General features: G+C 46.3%; 1 protein-coding gene across 3 annotated transcripts in view; it reads left to right on the top strand.

The window, feature by feature from the left end:
- Positions 1-17,759, top strand: part of EPHB1 (EPH receptor B1) — a 457,376-nt gene that overhangs the window by 46,903 nt on the left and 392,714 nt on the right. Inside the window, exon 1 of one of the 3 annotated variants that reach the window (XM_030816781.1) lies at positions 10,613-10,790. The exons of the other annotated variants lie outside the window; for them this stretch is intronic. The gene's annotated coding sequence lies outside the window, so the exon portion shown is untranslated. Of the gene's footprint in view, positions 1-10,612; positions 10,791-17,759 lie in introns of those variants that run through there. 3 annotated transcript variants of the gene reach the window in all.

Raw genomic sequence — 17,759 nt, 5'->3', positions numbered from 1 at the left:
TCTGGATTTAAATTCTCTTATTTCTTTATTCATATGGGTTGTTTGCCACTTAATGATATTTGCCTTTGTTTTTTCCTGGCTGAACTCATTTCCAAAGAGTTTGAGAGCTGAGGAAAGGATAAAAGTAAGGGGACATCATAGACATCCCCACACATTGTTGCAGTGGTGCTGTAGTCTGATTGTGATCTCCCGAAATTCACATGCTTATGACCTAACCTCAAAGGTGATAGTAGTAATAGCTGGGGCCTTCGAGAGGTAGTTAGGTCAGTCATGACAGTGGCGCCTTTGTGAATGGGATTAGTACCTTATAAAAGAGACCCCAGAGAGCTAACTTGCTCCTTCCACCATGTGAGGACACATGGAGAAGTTACTGTCTATGAATCAGAAAGTGGGTCCTCACCAGACACCAAATCTGCTGGTGCCTTGATCTTGGACTTCTCAGCCTCTAGAATTGTGAGACATAAATTTCTGTTGTTTATAAGCTACCTATTCTATAGTATTTTGTTATAGCAGCCCAAACAGATAAAGACAGTTGGGCTCCTAGGAGACCTCCCTTACACCAGCCTCACCCCTATTCACTCTTCTGTGCTAATGCCATCAGAGCCCTGTTCATCCAGTGCCTACTCCATCCTGGACCTGTGCCATTCCAATGCCTGCAGTCAGAAGATCCTTCCTGAGGCACCCATTAGAAAAACTAATTCTTCTAATTAAAAACAAAACCCCAAATCCTTCTAGTTTCCCTTTAATTGGGTAAAACCCGGTCCTATTTCCTTAGCTTGGCTTTCCATGGGCCTCCTTAGCTACCTACAACTGGCTTTTCTAACTTTCTCTATCACCAAGGCTCTAAAATAAGACAACTTGCTCTTCTTCAAACATGTCTTTCCCATCTCCACACCTTTGATTGTTCAATTCTCTTTGCCTGGAGTACTTTTCCCACTGTTTCCATCTTTTAATATCCCACACAGCTTTAATGGGGTGGTTCAAGTGGCTTCTCCCCGATGAAGCATGTCCTTACCCCTCCTTTGTGCTATTAATGATGGATTTATTACACTGATATATGATATAAACTCAGCAATACAGTGTTATTAGTTTATATAATTGTATTACTTTTAAGGAAGTTAGAGAAGACATAGACTGTTTATATTAACCCATATATTTATCATTTCCAATGCTTTTCATTTTTTTTCCTGTGTTTTCAAGTTACATTCTGGTGTCATTTCTTTTCATCTTGAATAACATTCTTTAGTATTTGTTTGTATTTTATGCAAATTTGCTGGTGACAAATTCTGTGGCTTTGGTTGTCCAGGAATGTTTTTATTTTGTCTTCATTTTTGTAGGATAGTTTCGCTGCATATAGAATTCTTGGTTGATAGTTTGTTTCTTTTAGCACTTTGAATATCATTCCATTACCTTTGGGCCTCCATTGTTTCAGAAAAGAAGTCATATTAATCACATTGATGTTTCTCTGTATGTTATTTCCTTTTCTTTTGTGGCATTGAAAACGTTGTCTTTGTCCTTAAACATTTGATTATGATGTATCTAGTTGGAGATCTCCTTGTATTACCCTAGTTGGAGTTCACTGGGATTTTTGGATGTGTGCAGATTGATGTTTTTCATTAAATTTGAACTGTTTTAAACCATTATTTTTCAAATGTTTTTCTTCCCCCTTTTCTCTTTCCTATCTGGAAATTTTTTTATCACATGTATGTTGATGTGCTTGTTGTTAATCAATGGATTTCTGAGGTTCTGTTGCCTTTTACTTTAATTTTCTTCTCTGTTTTTTGGACATGATAATTTCTATTGATCTATCTTCAAATTCATTGATTTTTTTTCTCTTCAATCTTGAATTTTCTGTTGAGTTCCTCTAGTGAGTTTTTAATTTCAGTTATTGTTCTCTTCAACTCCGTAATTTACATTTAGTTTTAAAAATAATTTCTGTCTTTTAAGAGATGATCTCTATTTTTCTGTTCCTTATTGTTATACTTTCTCTAGTTATTTAAAAATGGTTTTATTTAGGTTTTTGAGCATATTTACAAGAGCTACTTTGAAGTTTTTGTCTGCTGTATCTAATATCTGAGGACTCACAGATAGTTTCTATTGATTGCTTTCTTTCTTGAGTATAAATTACTCTTTCTTTTTTCTTTGGATGTGTCATAATTTTCTGTTGAAAATGGGACATTTTAGATAATGTATTGTAGCAACTCTGAGTCTTATTTTTTTCCCCTGAATGATGATGTTGTTACTGGTTTGTTTGTTTGTTGAGTAACTTGCCTGGGCTAATCTGTGAAATATGTCTTCTCTATGGTATATGACCACTTTTGTGTTGGTTCAGATTTTAGCTTTAATTTTTGTTTTTATTTTTATGTCTTGCTTCTTAGAGGTCTGTGTAGGTTAACAGTCTGCCAATGATAAGACAGAGGTTGTGCTCAAGCACCTTGAGCCTCAAGACTTGCATTCTCTGCTGTTGGATCTTTGTGTAGGTAGGAAAGCACATTCAAAATTCAGGTCATTTTGAAGTCTGCTCTGGCTTTGGCTTTCCAGTGGGATCTTCCACCTGTTCTATAAGCAAGCATAGCCTTAGGGCTGGCCAGGAGAGTGTGGCTATGTTGGCTCCTCTCTGGCCTTCATTGGGTATGTGCACATCCTCAGCCAAGCATATGCTTGCCCCAGTCATGCCATGGTCTCACCTGCTGAGCGCATCACTTCTACTGATACTGCTGCTGGATGTGGCATAACCAACCACTCCAAATCAAGTGAGTCCCCTTTGACCCACAGCTTTGATGATCTTCATGTTGTTTCCTTCCCTAGCAGGACCTTCATATCAACAGAGCACAGGGGAGGGTGAGGAGGAGGGTGCTTTCCTAGGCAAGAATGCCACAGGTGCCCACTATTCTTATTCAAACTCCAGTCTTTGATATATAAATACTTCTCAGATTGTTGAACATCTTTGGTTAATTTCCAGGATGCTGAGATGGTTGTTTTTGTCACTTTTGCTCATTTTTGCTTTTGTCAAAGAGAGTTTGCCTGTCTCCTCCCTCTGCTCTAGCCACAAGTCTCTATCAGTTTACATGTGTTTTGATGTGACAGACTTTTCCTGGCTGTGGAGTCCCTGGAGAGCCTGAGTTTCCTCCCCTACTTACCAAAGAGCTCCACCTGAATCCACTTCAGATTTGTCTGTGAATCTTCAATGCATGACATGATGCCTGGCACCAAGCAGGTGCCCAACAAATGTTTATTGCACTCATAATCTGAAAAAAGACTGACAGAGAGTGTTATACATTTGGATACTGGATGTGGAGTATTCTACAGACCTGACTTTGGGTCAGTAGAATGCTATCGATCCTTAGTTTCTCATTTGTAAAATGTCAAAAATAAAACTCAATTCTTGGAGTAGTTGCGTGACTGAAATAAGATGTAGGAACCATCTAGAACAATACTTGTCATGGAGTAGTTTTTTGTAACTATTAATTTCATTTCTTTCCATAAGATGTGGGATTGATGAAGATAATATGCCTTGGGCGATCTGGCTTATCCATCCATTCAAACAGCCATCCATCTACCCATCCATCTTGCTGCAGATGCAGAAATAAATAAAATAAGATTGTATTCTGGAGAAACACATCTAGTGGCAAAGACAGGCATAAAAAATAGCTTGCAAAACTGTGGGCAATAGCTACAACTGGCATGAGTGAAGAAGTGCAGGCTCCGAGGCCAGAAGAGTGACATTTGGAATAGGGATCTGGTGTCCATGCCTCTTTGCTGTGGCTTCCAGGTCTCTGGTCCAGGGCGGAGAGTCAGGCATGCAGAGAGACCAGACCACCCAGCCACATTTTGCATCCCACAGAATTCTTGTGTGAGGAGATATCCCAGCAGACCTTAGGCAGTAACAGTCATATACATGCTCACATTGCCTCTGTAGGAGGTATAATTTTATTTTTCCTGCCACTATCATTTTATCCACTGTTTTGCCCCAAAGCACTCACATGTCACAGTATTTCTGTGGAGTTGAGGAGCATCTAAGAAGCTCTCCTTCCATTTTTCACAGAGGATGCACCCTGCCCTCTCTTAGGGAACTGGAACTACCCACACAATCCCCGTCTGGCCCCTCTGCTGACCCACACAGACATGTGCTTGGGAGGTGGAGGTTTTTTGTGCCCAGATCAAAGAGGTCTCATGATCATTTCTTTTCACACCTGCAGAGGGTCTTCTGATGTGGTCACACCTTTGGGGAAGTGGGGCTGCCAGCCTGTGCTTGGGAGTTGCAGCTCCTCTGATCAGTATGGTGTTGCATCCTTCAGGCACTGCCTCCCCTTGGAGGCCCAGGGGACATGAGAGTGAGGAACAGTACACAAGTTTTCTCTGTGTCTGTTCGCCAGGCACCAGGGCTCCTTGCTGTGTGTTAAGCCAGCAGCAATTTTTCTTTGCAAATACAGACCCATTTTAGAAGTTGAGTGCTCTGTGTTGTGGCCGAACAGAAGCCCATTATGAAATGGTTCATTGCTTGCACGTTGCAGTCTGCCAGGGCAGGGCTCCGAGGCCCCATTTAGAGGAATGTTAGTGCAGCCCAGTGGAGCCCAGGTTGCCCATAATGCTGCCTTTGCGATACCTTCCAAGCCTTGCATTATTCCCACTACGCGCATCAGCAAGAGCGTCGCGTGGGTGCTCCTTTGCTTGCCCTGGGAACTTTATAGCCCATATTTACTATTCATTATTGTTTCCAAAGTACATCTTGTGTGATGCCTGTTCGGTGGTAAAATGGCTTTTCCCCCTTCTTCTCCATGGAGTTGCTTGAAAATCTGCTCCTGCCTGAGGGTGGGGGAATGGTCCTTTTCATGGAAGTCTTTGCAGAGGGGATGGAAGCCTTGCTCACCTTTGCAGGAGGTGTTTTGGGAAGGAAAGGCATGGGGGCAGGGCAGAGCAGGCAGGCTCAGTGCTCTGGTGGGACGCTCAGGTGGGATGGACCCTGGTCCATCATTGAGGTTGAAACGGAAACCTCTGGGTATTTACCCGGCGAAGTCACCTGGATAAGGAATGGGCCAGGAGGGTCATGTGATGGGAGTCAAGGCAAAAACAAAAGAATCCATTTATTATCCTGGCAGGAAATTTGTTCCTTTGGATTCTGTAGCTGCAGACATAATGATTTCATTTCCTTCGGTGGCGGGAGATTAATAGCCCTTACCTCTGGGCCTCTGTGGATTGCTGTTTCCTCCATTTCCCTAAGTGTCGTCAACTCTGGTATGCATTCCTTTCTGAGGGGTCAGAGGGTATGCGCCATTTCACGCTGATTAACAGAACGTGGCCTTCCCTGTGGAAGGCTCCAGGATACCCAGAGGTGACTCAGGTTAAAGCACACACACATCATGGAAAAAAAAAAAACCACAAAGAGAGGCTGTTCATAGGAGCCCAGGACTTGGACAGCAGCAGGGCAAGGCTGGGCTCCACCTTCGGCTTCAGATGTAGCCACTCACCCTGAGGCTGGAGGTGTGTGCTAAAGCAGGGAGCCCCAGGAAGACAGCTGGGACTAGGACAGCCACCAGCCTATTAGTTGTGTGTTTGGCACAGGATATTTAAGCTCACTGAGCCTCAGTTTACTCCTCTGTAAAATGTGGACACTCCACCTACTTTACCAGTCCATGGAGAGGATTAAATGAGATGCTGTGTCTAAGTGGTTTTAAACCAAAGTCCTCTGTGGGAGTGACAGCTACACACAACGGACCTTCTAGGGGCCGCAGGGAAGACAATTCTTGATTCCTAATCAGCCTTGTTTGAAGAACACAGTAAGGTGGTGACTGAGTCTGTTGGTCTGCCCTGAGATGAGGACAAGAAGAAGGCAGGAAATGGGAACCAGAAGGCCTTGGTCAGGGTGCACCCTCGGGAGTATCACAGGGTCACCCGAGGGAGCTATTTCCACCTGGCTTCAGTGTTCCATATTTTCCGGAGCAGAAATCGCATATGGGGAGTCAGATTCCGTGTTTGGATAAGTGTTGTGTTTTTAAAAATCAGAGCTAAACAATTTTCGCATTGTGGCTGAAGATATCCTGTGCCCTGATACTCTGCCTGGAGACAGCGTTTAGATTGTGTGGTGCTGTGGTTTCTACCCAGTGAGCCTTGCACATACTTGGTGCTTAATGGCTATTTGTTCATTAGGAACCTTTAATTAACTAACCTTTGCATTCCAGAGAGATGCAAAGTTGACTAATTTGGGGGCATTTTTGTATTTTCTGATGCCTCAGTTTCCCATCTATGTCTCCACCCTAGCCCACATTCATAATGGAGACTAATGAGTCTCTTATGCTCTGCATAAAGAGATGTCAGACTGAATGAAATGAAGCGGAACTGGATTAAACTGCAGGGCTGTTGAACACAGGAATGTGTGACTGGGACCAGGGGTTGTCTGCTCCCTGGAGACCCTGGGAATAGGAAGGGGTTATCCAGAGAGGTTGGTTCTGGGAAGTCTTCCTGGAGGCAAGGGCATGTCTCCATGAAGCATTGCTAAAAAATAAGTTAAATATGGATAACGGAGCAACTTTAATAAACATTTTACTTTTAATATGTTTATAGTGTTGTTAATTATTTCTCTAAGTGGAGAAAATAGAAATTGTAGCACATTGAACAAAGATTGCTGATTAGGATAATAAAATGGAAATTTTAATCAAGACGATAACTTTAAGTCAAAGGAGGTTTTCTCTGAGGCTGCTGGAGCTTTCATCTTTATTAAACACCCCATTTATCATCACTACTACTTCATTCATCGCAAGCATTAGATTAATATTGACAATTTAAAATAGAAATAACTTTTTCTTGCCATTATGGTGCTGGTGTGATAATGGTGCTACAGACTTTGCGGGAGCCGTTGCAGGCCGTCACGCTTTCTCTCTGCTGTAGTTGGCAGGCAGTCTCCAGCCCAAACCTCAAGGCACCAGCCACTCAGGGAGGGGATCTGGTAGGGGGAGGGTTTTCCTGCCATCAAGCTTCTTCATGACGTGCAGCCCACTAAATCTTGTATGCTCTTTATTGAGAAAGCAAAAGGCTTTTGGTGGCTTGAGGTCATCTCTTCAGTGGTAGAACCATGCCCAAAGGTCAGGGGCCTCTATTTTCCAATCCAATACAAGAGCTGTATTTTAAGTATCTGCAGGGTAGTGTGGAGATGCCAAAAAGCAGGCAAGACTCAGCCTTGTCCTGTGAAGATCACACCTACGCACAAGGCAGGAGCCTGAGTTTCAGATGAACAGGAGGGACAGAAGTGCTCCAGAGGTTTAGGGCAGTGGTTCTCAAAGTGTGGTGCTCGGGCCAGCAGCATCAGCACACACACTGGTCATGGAGTTCCATGGCCCTTAACCAGTGGTTCTCAGACTTCAGCATCAGAATCACGTAGAGGGCTTGTTGAAACAGATTGTTGCTCCCCTACCTTGAGTTCCCGATTGAGTAGCTTTTGAATGGGGCCTAAAGAACAGCATTCTGAACAAGTTCCCAGGTGATGTTGATGATGCTGGTCTGGAGACCACACTTTGAGAACCACTAATTTAGAGTGAGGAGAGACTACTAAGAGCAAAGCCAAAAGCACTTCATGGAGAAGAGTCCTTTTGGCTTTTCCAGGAGAAACAGAATCTCATCAAGTAGAGAGGAAGATGAATGCCCTGGAAGGTAGAGGATCAGAGTCAGAAATGGGAAATTTGGAGGGCATCTGGCCCTGGGAAGAGGGTGTTTGGCTTACGAGCATTTGCAGTTGAGATGGAGGTGGACTGGCATGTGGAGCCTGTAGTTGGAGATGGGGATCTCTATTGCCAACTCTGGAGGGGGTAGTGGCACATGAAAATGCAGCAATCTCCCCGAGGACAGAGCTAGGAGATCATGGGTCTGTCCCTAGCATGGGTTCTGTCCCTGGATCAGAAACCATTCGTGCCAGCTAGACAGTGGTACCAGCCCTCGCATGGCTGCCTCTTGAGATGCAATCCAGGCTGGGCCACCCCAGAAAGACATGTGGGTCGGGGCCTATTACCCCGTTCTTACTATCTGGCTTAATTGCTTTTCCCTACATATCTGCCTTTGCTGGGCTGGGCTGGGGGGATATGTATCCTTTAACTCTGCTCCAAGAAGCCTCTTATTGTGGGGAAAAGTACCACCATCCTGGGAAGAGTACCACCACCTGCCCATGTTATGTCTGCTGGGTCTAACTTTGAGGGTCACCAGCAGCAGGTGGCCTTGACCTTTGGGGTTCCTCTTCCAGGAGTTTCTCAAATGCTTCTGAGGGGCTGTGTACTGGGGCTCCAGAGAAGACAGGGCTGCAGACGAGCAGAGCTGCCTCATCTTTGGAGCGGCTTCATTCTTCTACCTTCTCCAATCCTCCAGGGCTCCTTAAATATGCTACATTCCTTTCTTAAAAGGCCTCTTTCTTTTCCTTGATCATAAAATTGCCAAGGAACAATGGCTGTCATTTAAAACAGCAGCTTTAAAGCTCTTTCCCCACCAGTTACTGCCATTGTCATATCTGTTCCACATCAAAGCAGTAGGAGCTCCGCAGAGAGAGAGGAGAGTTGGCCTCAGTTCTTCTCTGTACTGTGGGATGCGCTACTCTGCTGGCGCTTCTCCACGCCTGACCTCTGGCTGGGTGAGAGCTTCTCTGAGAAAGAGGGGTGTTTCCAACCTTGCCCCCTGGGAATTCTCTCCTGGCCTGAGGGAAATGGGGCTTCAAGGCCCACAGGGATGGGGACTTGACCTCACTGACTGTTCACCGTGGGGTGGGGCAGAGGATGGGGAAGCGTGGGGCAGGAAGAGGCCTGTGTCCCAGGCATGTGGTGAGAAGGGGCTGTGGGTGAGTCTGGGGGCTAACTTAGGAGTCTTGGTGCAGGCAGTTCATGCCAGCCCCAGAAGGCTTTGGAAATGTGTGCCTGAGCAAGGAGGAGCAGCCGGCATTGCCTGCTCTCATGCTGGCTGTGATTCTTCATTCCCTGTCATTACCCGCTTCACTCTCCATACCCTGGGAGCTCTTTGTGGCTACTCTGAGGGCACGAGGGAGGTGCAGACAGTGCCCCCAGGAGCAGGGTCAGCTGGAGCAGATACTTCTAGCCTGTTGGTGCAGAGCCAGGAGGGCGTTCATCTGCTTCCCCATGGGGGCAGCAGATGCAGCTGGAAGGGAAATTGCATCACAATGGAAGGATGGGCCTTGGCCAGGGCCTGGACCAGGAAAGGCCTTTTTCTCCTCTTCCTGGTTGGAGCATTGCCTTCTTTCCTCCTGGACTGAAGATCTGAGTGTGTTTGAAAGGAAAGGTGCTGGTCCTGTATCCCTCCAGTGTCTGGCTGGGTCCAGCGAAGGGAAAGAAAGGCTGGGGTTCTCAGGGCCAGCAGGCCTTGTCTGGAGGGAGGAATTCAGGCTGCAGAAAGGCAGAGCCCAGCAGGGCACACCTGCCTCCTTTATGCAATGCAAGCTTCTCAGGGACAGGTTTCCAAAAGTGATTAGGTCCCTGGAGAAACTCATTTCTAGGCCTCCTTTGGGGTCTTATTGTCAAATCCTTGCAGCCTTTCCTCCCTGATCCCCAGTGCCCTTTGACCCGGATCCACATCTCCACTCTCCTCTTTGCACTTCCCCCTCTGCTTTATCCCCCACTTCCCCTTTGCTCCCCTGGGTTTTCCTCCCTCCCTCCCTCCCTCCTTCCCTTGCAACTCCCCTTGCAGCTTCCCTTCTTTCTGTGGCCCCTCGTATACACTGTGGACTTTGTATGCATTGGTTTGCATGGGAGGAACACCTGGGCTGTCTTGGCCTCTGCAGTCTTCTTCTTTGGGCTACTGTCAGTCCCTCATGGGGGCAAAACCATGCTCACTTGCCTTGGGTGCCCTGACCTGTGGACACTGTGGCCATTTTTCACTGCCTGACAAAGGAGAGTTTTTTCCTATCTTTGAGTTTTGTTCACATGTTAAGTCTTATAAAAGAAGGTATAGCTGTTAAATCCTCTTTGTTACACATTTAATGAGTTATGTTGGCTGAAAACCATAAAATGGTGCAAAATCATGATAGCCTGGAAAAATATTGTAATCTTCTTACTATATTGTAGCTTTGTCCATGCTCAGAGCTCTGCTATTGTCTTTTCTCAGGCCCTGGAGGCCTGGTGTGCTTCCACGGGCCTTAGGATGAACCTGAGATCTTAATGCATCCTTCTTTGCTGAATGTCTGTTTTGAAACTCTGTCCAAGGGTAGATTTTCAGTAGAATCCCAGGGCTACAAGGGTTTAAGTTCAGATTATGTTCCCCATGTCCCTCCTGGCAGTTGGCCGTGCACTTTACCCACCTCGGGGGCGTATTTCTACCTGTTTTAAGTGGTCACAACAGGAGAGTCCATGGCCATCTGGTTCCATCCACATGCCCCCACCCCTCACCGCTGTCTGCCTCAATGTCTCCTCCTTTTGGTTGCCCCACCCCTCTGGCAGTCTGCCTTGACCCTAAATCTATAGCCACAGAACACCCTGCCACTCCCACCCTGGCAGGCAGCTTTTCACAGATGGCTCTGTCAAATCTGGACGGGTTCCGAAGATGTTATTGGATTTCTGTAGCCCTTTTGTGCCAAGACCATATGGGGCTGCAGGAGAGAAGGGCAGAGGGTCAGGCGCTTATTCCATCCTCTGCCCCGCATCGCCTTTGAGCACCTCTTTCATGGTATTTGAGTAATTCCTTGGTGGTGAAGTGATGGGATTTTGAAGAGGATTTTTGTAGGTGCATCCAACTGCAACAGAATACATCAGCCTCATCAGAAGGAGAATGGAAGGCCTGAGAACTCACAAAAGGAACATTTGGAGAGGGTAAAGTCACCTTCCTCTGAAACTTTGGGTGCAGGTGTCCGTATCTGTGTAGTAAATGTGGGGTATGTGTGTGTGTGTGTCTGTGCATGTGTGTGTGAAAGAGAGAAAGATACATACATACTTATGCACCCTAATAATCGACTGGTATTGTGCAAAGAATGACTAGGCCTGTCTTCAGCACCAGGCCACTGTCATGGGATAAGGGACAGGAGAAAAGAAAAGCAGCAAAACAGTAAGGTATAAGTGGAGAAGAGTGCTGGACCAGGTTGGGGTATCTGAGCCCTAGGGCTGACCGTGCTGCCCACTGCTGTGAGAATGTGGGTGAGTTGCTTTGCCTCTCTGAGCCTCACAGTCTCCTTCCATACTGTCAGAGGGCAGATGGGGTCACTGCCAACTCTGACTTTCTATGACTGTCACATCTGAAGAAGAGGAAGCAAGTGGAGCCGGAGTCAGGAGGGAGAGAAAGAAAGAGAACAGAAATAGACAAAGCTCAGAAGTGGAAGAGAAAGAAGTAGAATAGAAAATGAAAGCAGAAGTGAGAGAAGTGGAAAGAAAAGGGGCGACAAAGGGAAAGGCGAAAGCTTACCTGGGGGACTGTTGTCAGCAAAGGCAGAAGAGGGAAGCACTTGTGAGCTGGTGAGTGCTGCTGCCCCGGTGTGGCTCACAGGGCCTAGCTTTCCCTGGGTCACCCAGAGAAAGCCAGAGGAGGCTGTGGGTGCCCCTGGAGACTCCTCAGGGTATGTAGGGGGTGGTGTGAGCAGCCTCTTACAGTGGAGCTGGAAATGGAGAGAAGTAGCAGACATGTTTTGGGGATAAAACACACAGATTTTAGTGACAGGTTGGCTGCAGGAGGAAGGAGAGAGAGAGTTACCAAAGATGGCATCCAGGTTTCTGACTTTTACAGTTAGTGGATAGTGGTGTCACTTGTTGAAATGGGAAAGATTTGAAGATTACCACTTTGGGTTGACTTTGAAATGACTGAGACTTGCAAGTGACTATTGAGAAGGAGATTGGATATGTGGATCTGGAGCTCGGAGGAGAGGTCTGTGTCTGAGTTCAAGATGGAAGGTGGTAGCCACAGTTATACAGATGGTGAACCTGCCTGCAGAAGCAGCATAGCCCAGCAATATTCTTGACCCCTTCCTGTATGGATGGAGAAAAGAGAAGGCTTTGGGAAGGAAGAGAAGGCTTTGGTCTTCCCTGCCCAGGGTCAAAGCAGGGATGGAAAACAGAGACGGGTTCCATATAGGAGCAACTTCACATCTCCTGCATTGCATTGTCCTCATCCAGGACCGAGAGCCCATCCATCATGGAGTCCTTCCTGGGAGCCCATACTCAAGCCTCCAAATCCTTCGCTGCAACCACCCAATACCAAAAGTGAACATTTTTGGTGTGTGAGCAGGCACACACGTTCTTCTCCTGCCCTGGAGATTCACTCAAGGCTCCCATGCCAAAATATGGTGTTGTCCTTGCTGCAAGCCCTGAGGTGATGTTGGGCTGAGCTAGGTTGAAGCTCCAGGCATATGATGGGTCTGGGGTTACTGGGAGTAATTGTGCGATAGGAGAGCACAGGGCCTGGCTCACAGTAGGTGCTCCACGAATATGTGTGGACTGAACAAATGTCTGCCTGAGTCGGTTTGACTGCAGCGTCTTGTGAGTGGAGGAATAGGATTCTGCTTGATGATTTAGGGGCTGAGCCAAGCCTGAGAGGAGCCATTTGGGAGGAGGAGATGATCTGTGTCTTGGTCTTAATCCTTTAAACTCTCCCTCTAGATTAAGTCAGACCCACCATGAACCTGGCTGCATGGTTTCCACTCTTCAAGAATTTGCTTTTATTGCACCGCATTTTGGTGAGATGTCATCAGCCCGCACTGAGGAGATTTAGAACAGCCTGGAAACTCGGTGGCGTTTACTGTGAGGGTGTCGCTGACAGCATTCGTTGCATCACAGAGTGTCCTCTCCGTAGGGCCCCATGGGAGGCGTTTGCCTCATGCTTCCATATCAGGGACAGCCAGGCTTCTCTGAGTAATCACTTTGTATGTCCCGTGGACCCCGTGACCCGTGTAACTGATCAGGTTTTCCTCATCCATTGACTGCTATAAAATTGAGCTCCAAATGCATGGCTTGCCCGTAGAAATTGAGTTGTTTTAGCCTCATCACGGGCTTCAATTTATGTCTTTACTCTTGGTTTGGCTTTCTCTTTCTCACCTATTTTTCTTTAGAGATTTTTTTTGCCTTTTTTCATATTGTAAAACAAATATAGATTCTCTATAAAAAGTTAAGAAAATATAGAAAAGTATAAAGAAAAAAATGAAGTTAATTATAATCCCTGCCCACTCCTTGGGACAATCTGTTAAATTTTTTGTTCAGCTTACCTGTCTCTCGTATACATGAGTGCACAACACACATATGTGTGCACATACATATATACACATGCGCATTCACAATAGTCAGAAATTTGACCTTATTATCCGTAGTGTTTAGCAACACTTTAAAACTTTAGTAATACATATATATTTTACCTGTTTGCTTACATATCTTTCAGTGTTTTACATAATCCTTGTAAGCCACCTTAAATCTTCTAAAATAGAATGGGTTATAAATATAAAATGTAAGATTTAAGACAGAGACTTCCAGGCAGGCTTTGAAACCCAGATGGAGGAAAAGGCTGCAGCAAAAACCTAGAGAAGAGTCTGGAGAGGCTCCCCAGAGGCCAGAGGCTTTGGACTGGGGTGATGGAGCTGCCCTGCATGGGCTGCCTCTGGTCCTTGAGGGGGTTTCAGACACACTGGAGAGAAGTTCAAAGCTGTCCATTGGATTGCACAGCCACACTGGAAGAAATTCAACTGCTGGACCTGTAGACAGAGCCTTGGGGTAACTACATGATGATAAAGATGCAGAAGCATGCACTCTCTGATACCTACCACTCATCTGCACAGAGATATCAGAAGTCACCTTAAAGCAGCAAGATGGCTCCTGGTGCAGACTGAGCCATAATCTGATTGAGTAGTAACTATTATGGGGATAATATCTTAGAAATTCCTTCTGATACATTTTTTTTCAATATCTGTAGGCTGTTTTCCTTCCCATAGTCCTTTCACCAATGATGCCATAGGAATAGCGGGAGGAAATATACCCCAGAACAGGGAAAAAGAAAGCTAGGACCTAGAGCAGCTTCTGTTGTACTGCAATAACTCATGGTATTGAGCCCTCATATGGTGCCTGGCACTCAACTGAGTGTTTTATGTGTTTTCATCATTTAATCCACAAGCAACCCTATGGGATGGCAATATTATACCCATTTTATGGATGATCACATGTAGGAAGAGAGGAGTCAGATAACTTATTCAAGGTCATGTAGCTACTCAAGGGTGGAGTCAGGATCCCAAGTCAGGTGTCCTCACTATAGATAGCACCCTTAATCCACGAGGCTCCAGGGCTCACACAGGAATACAAATAAGGAAGCCCTTCTGGTTCCTAAAAAAAGGTGGAAAGCAGGAGAGGAAGGCAAGATTGGAACTGAGTGCTAGTGTCCCAGCATCCCACCTTGGGGTTGGGAAAGGTTGTGAGGTGTCATGGGCTTTGAGACCTCTAGACATGTTTATGGGCATGGGTGTGTGGAGAATACCAGCAGACAGGACCAGGCCTGTTAAGGGACTTCATGGGAAGCAAGGTGGCAGTGTATAGGCACCCCATGGCCCAATGAACTAGGCAACCCAGCCTCCCCTCAGTGTGGGTGGGGGCAGGAGCTGACAGCCACATCTCACGTTCCCCACCATGAGGATAGCTAGGCTTTCCTGCACCCCACTCCTTGAGGTTGTAGAAGAGAGTGCAAATGATCCTGAGTACATCTGCAAAGAGATTCTTTTTCATGGGAAGGAATGGAATTTTTTAAAACTTTACTATATATTTCTGCCTGCCATCAATAGAGCTGGAGGCTGATGAACAAGAAATCAAACTGTAGAACTGTTTTACTCAATATGGTAGCCACCAGCCACATGTGGCTGCCGAGCAGCTGAAATGTGGCTAGTCCCAACTGAAAGGTGCTGTCGATGTAAAATGCACCCTTGCTTCTGAAGACTTAGTATGAAAAAAACAAGAAATGTCTTGACAATTTTTAGTCTAATTACATCTTTAAGTGGTAACACTTTGGACATAATGGAATAAGTAAACTAAATCATTAAAATTAATTTCACCTGTTTTTACTTTTATTGATGTGGTGACTAAAAAATTTTAAATCACCTATGTGATTTGCATTATGTTTCTATTGGACAGCACTGTTTTAGACAAGCAGGAAGGTTGTAAGAAAGAAAAAGAAGGAAAGTGTGCTGTTTGCACATCTCACTGAACTGTGTGAATCTGTATTGCATAAAATGCATCTAAAGAAGGAATGTATCCTTCCAGAGGCAGTGTTTAGGCAGGTTCTTTTTGTTGTGGGAATTGAGACCTTCTCAGGCGACTGGGGTGGGGTGTCGTGGAAAGGGCCTGGTGCCAGAAAACCAGGGGAAGCCAAGTGAGCCAGCCTTGGAGGGCAGGGAGGTGGAGAGCTCAACTAGGGCGGGTTCCTGGGAGGCCAAGTGCTGACCCCACAGCCAGCATGCACCTTGGAATTTCCTTGTGCTCAGCCCCTGTCTGCTTCCCACTGGTATCTGTACTCCTCTCAGTATATTTGCCTTCATCTGAGCTCCTTCCTCTTCTCTGCTTGTCCCAGTTCTGTCTTGTGTCTTCCCTGAGCCTGGGCTTCTCCTGCTAGCTGCCTCACACTTGCAGGTCTTGGTTCCTACTTTCGATACAGGCAGTCTGGTTAGTGTGATTGATTCACTTTTTCACCAGGACGTGTATGGGCCACTGACGGGCTGCGGATGTCAGCCCTGGGGTCCGTGCCCACTCCAGTCCACTCAATAGCTCCTCCTGTGCAGATTTCAGTTTGGCATGTGCCTCTGAGCAGGGTAAAGAAAGTTGGGCCTGGTGGGTACTGTGATTGATTGGGGATGAGGGTGGTTACTCATGGGAATAGAAACAAAGACTTCGTCCACCCCAGGACCATTCTGGGAGGCAGTGCTCACCCCAAGCACCTGTCCCGAGTGACACCAAGTACATCCCAAGGGTGCAGATGAAGGCACAGCCCACTGGAGCCTGGGTCACTAAATCTTTAAATTTTATCCTTTATTCCCCTCCTCTGTTGGATAATGTGAACCTCCATGCAGGTGGTCTACAGGGAGAGGGATGTGCTAGTGAATCTAAATAGGTATTCTGGCTACCTGGATAAGTACTAATTTCATTCAAAAGCAACATATTGGCATCTTGGTTTACACATAAGTCTTTGTGAATGTTATTAGCATGAGTCAACACCCCTGTTACCACAAGCTGTGGGTCTGACCTGGTTGGGGTGGTTTCATGAAGCATGGCACCACCTTAGCAGGCTTCCTGGAAGCCCTCCAGGAGGTCTTAGCTTGTGATACTCTCCACCTAAGATTTAAGAACTCCTTCAGGCTGAGGATTCTTTCTCTTGCTCTCAATGGCAAGTTTTATTGTTCCTCCATCATCATCATCATCATCATCATCATCATCATCATCATCATCGCTGTTATCTCCAGAATGCTCCTGTACGTTTGGGTGATATGCACTCCTTGTTTGTGGCCCCAGAAGCCTATTCTATTACCATTCTAAATGCTCATTTTGTCCCCTATGTGGTAAGACTTGATGCTGATGCTTTGTATGTGTGTCTGTGAGCACTGGCAGTGGCACGTGGGAGGGCGTGTGGGGCTGCCATAGCTGAGTAAACAGGCAGAATGTATCTGATGTCCAGGTAATTACTGCCGAACATCTGTTAAATATGGGGTCTCATTGATGGCTGGCATGTTAGGCAGGGAAGTGATGGTGTGTTTGCAGTCAACATGGCAAGGGATGATTTAAAATCTGTTTCCATCAGCAGCCCACAGAGCAGCCCCAGTGTAAATTAAGGAGCCTGGAGCTTATGTAACCTGAGTGCAAAATCACCTCCAGAAAGGGCCACAGGAAAGCATCTCTGCTCTGGAAAGGCTGCTAGAAATAACAGTACAGAATGATAGACCCCTTGGAGCTGGTGGAATCCACTTAACCTGCTGTTGAGGACACTAAGGTGGAGCAGGGAGGAAAATGACCACAGAGTCAATGACAGAGCTGGAACCAAGGCCAGCTGGCCAGACTTTCCAGCCAGGACAGCCCCACAGTGGGTCCCCAGAGCCCAGCCTGCCTTGGCAGAGTCCCGCAGGGGCACTTGCTGAAGATACTGGGCCCCTTTCCACTGGCTGAGTGAGATTCCCTGGGATGGGGCTTCAGCTGATTCTGCCACACCACCACATATGGGGAAAACTGCTTATATCACAGCCACCCTGCCCTCACGGTGACTGAAGTGAGCTGAGATAGCGGGACCAAGGGAAGCAGGAATTAAGGGAGATTTATTCTCCAGTTTATAGGGTTTTTTCGTTTTCCTGTCTAATTCTGAGAGGTGGAAAAACACCTTGGACTTTTCCCTGGTTTCTTGAGTCCTTCTCATCAGGATCTCTCAGTTAACTGGTTTAGATTCTGACACAGAGACATGCAGTATGATATTTTCTCTGCTCCTTGTCTCTTTAATTGCACCTCCTTCGATCTCATTGTTTGATGGTGACTAACCAGCAGAGAAGAGTTCCTTGCAAACATGGTCTCAGGGGGAGTTAATCAGGAGGATTAAGGGAAACTCACCTTGGGCAGCAGCCCTCACCCCCACAGCCATCCTGCTGGATGTTAACTTGGGAGCAGTAGGAGATTTCTAGCTTGTTCAAGGCCATTCTGGCCAAGATGTGTAGCAGATCTGGGTCCTGATCTGGGTCCAGTGGTCTCAGACTTGGGATCTCTAGAGGGTTCATCCCAGGGTGTTGCTCAATGAAACCTAGTGTCCCCACCCCCTGGCTGAGACCCCATTGAGCCTTCTGCTGGAACCTACAG

The sequence above is a fragment of the Nomascus leucogenys genome, chromosome 8 (assembly GCF_006542625.1).
Source record: "Nomascus leucogenys isolate Asia chromosome 8, Asia_NLE_v1, whole genome shotgun sequence".
NCBI lineage: Eukaryota > Metazoa > Chordata > Mammalia > Primates > Hylobatidae > Nomascus > Nomascus leucogenys.
Note: the sequence above shows the minus strand (reverse complement) of the source record. Positions and strands in the feature narration are given on the sequence as shown.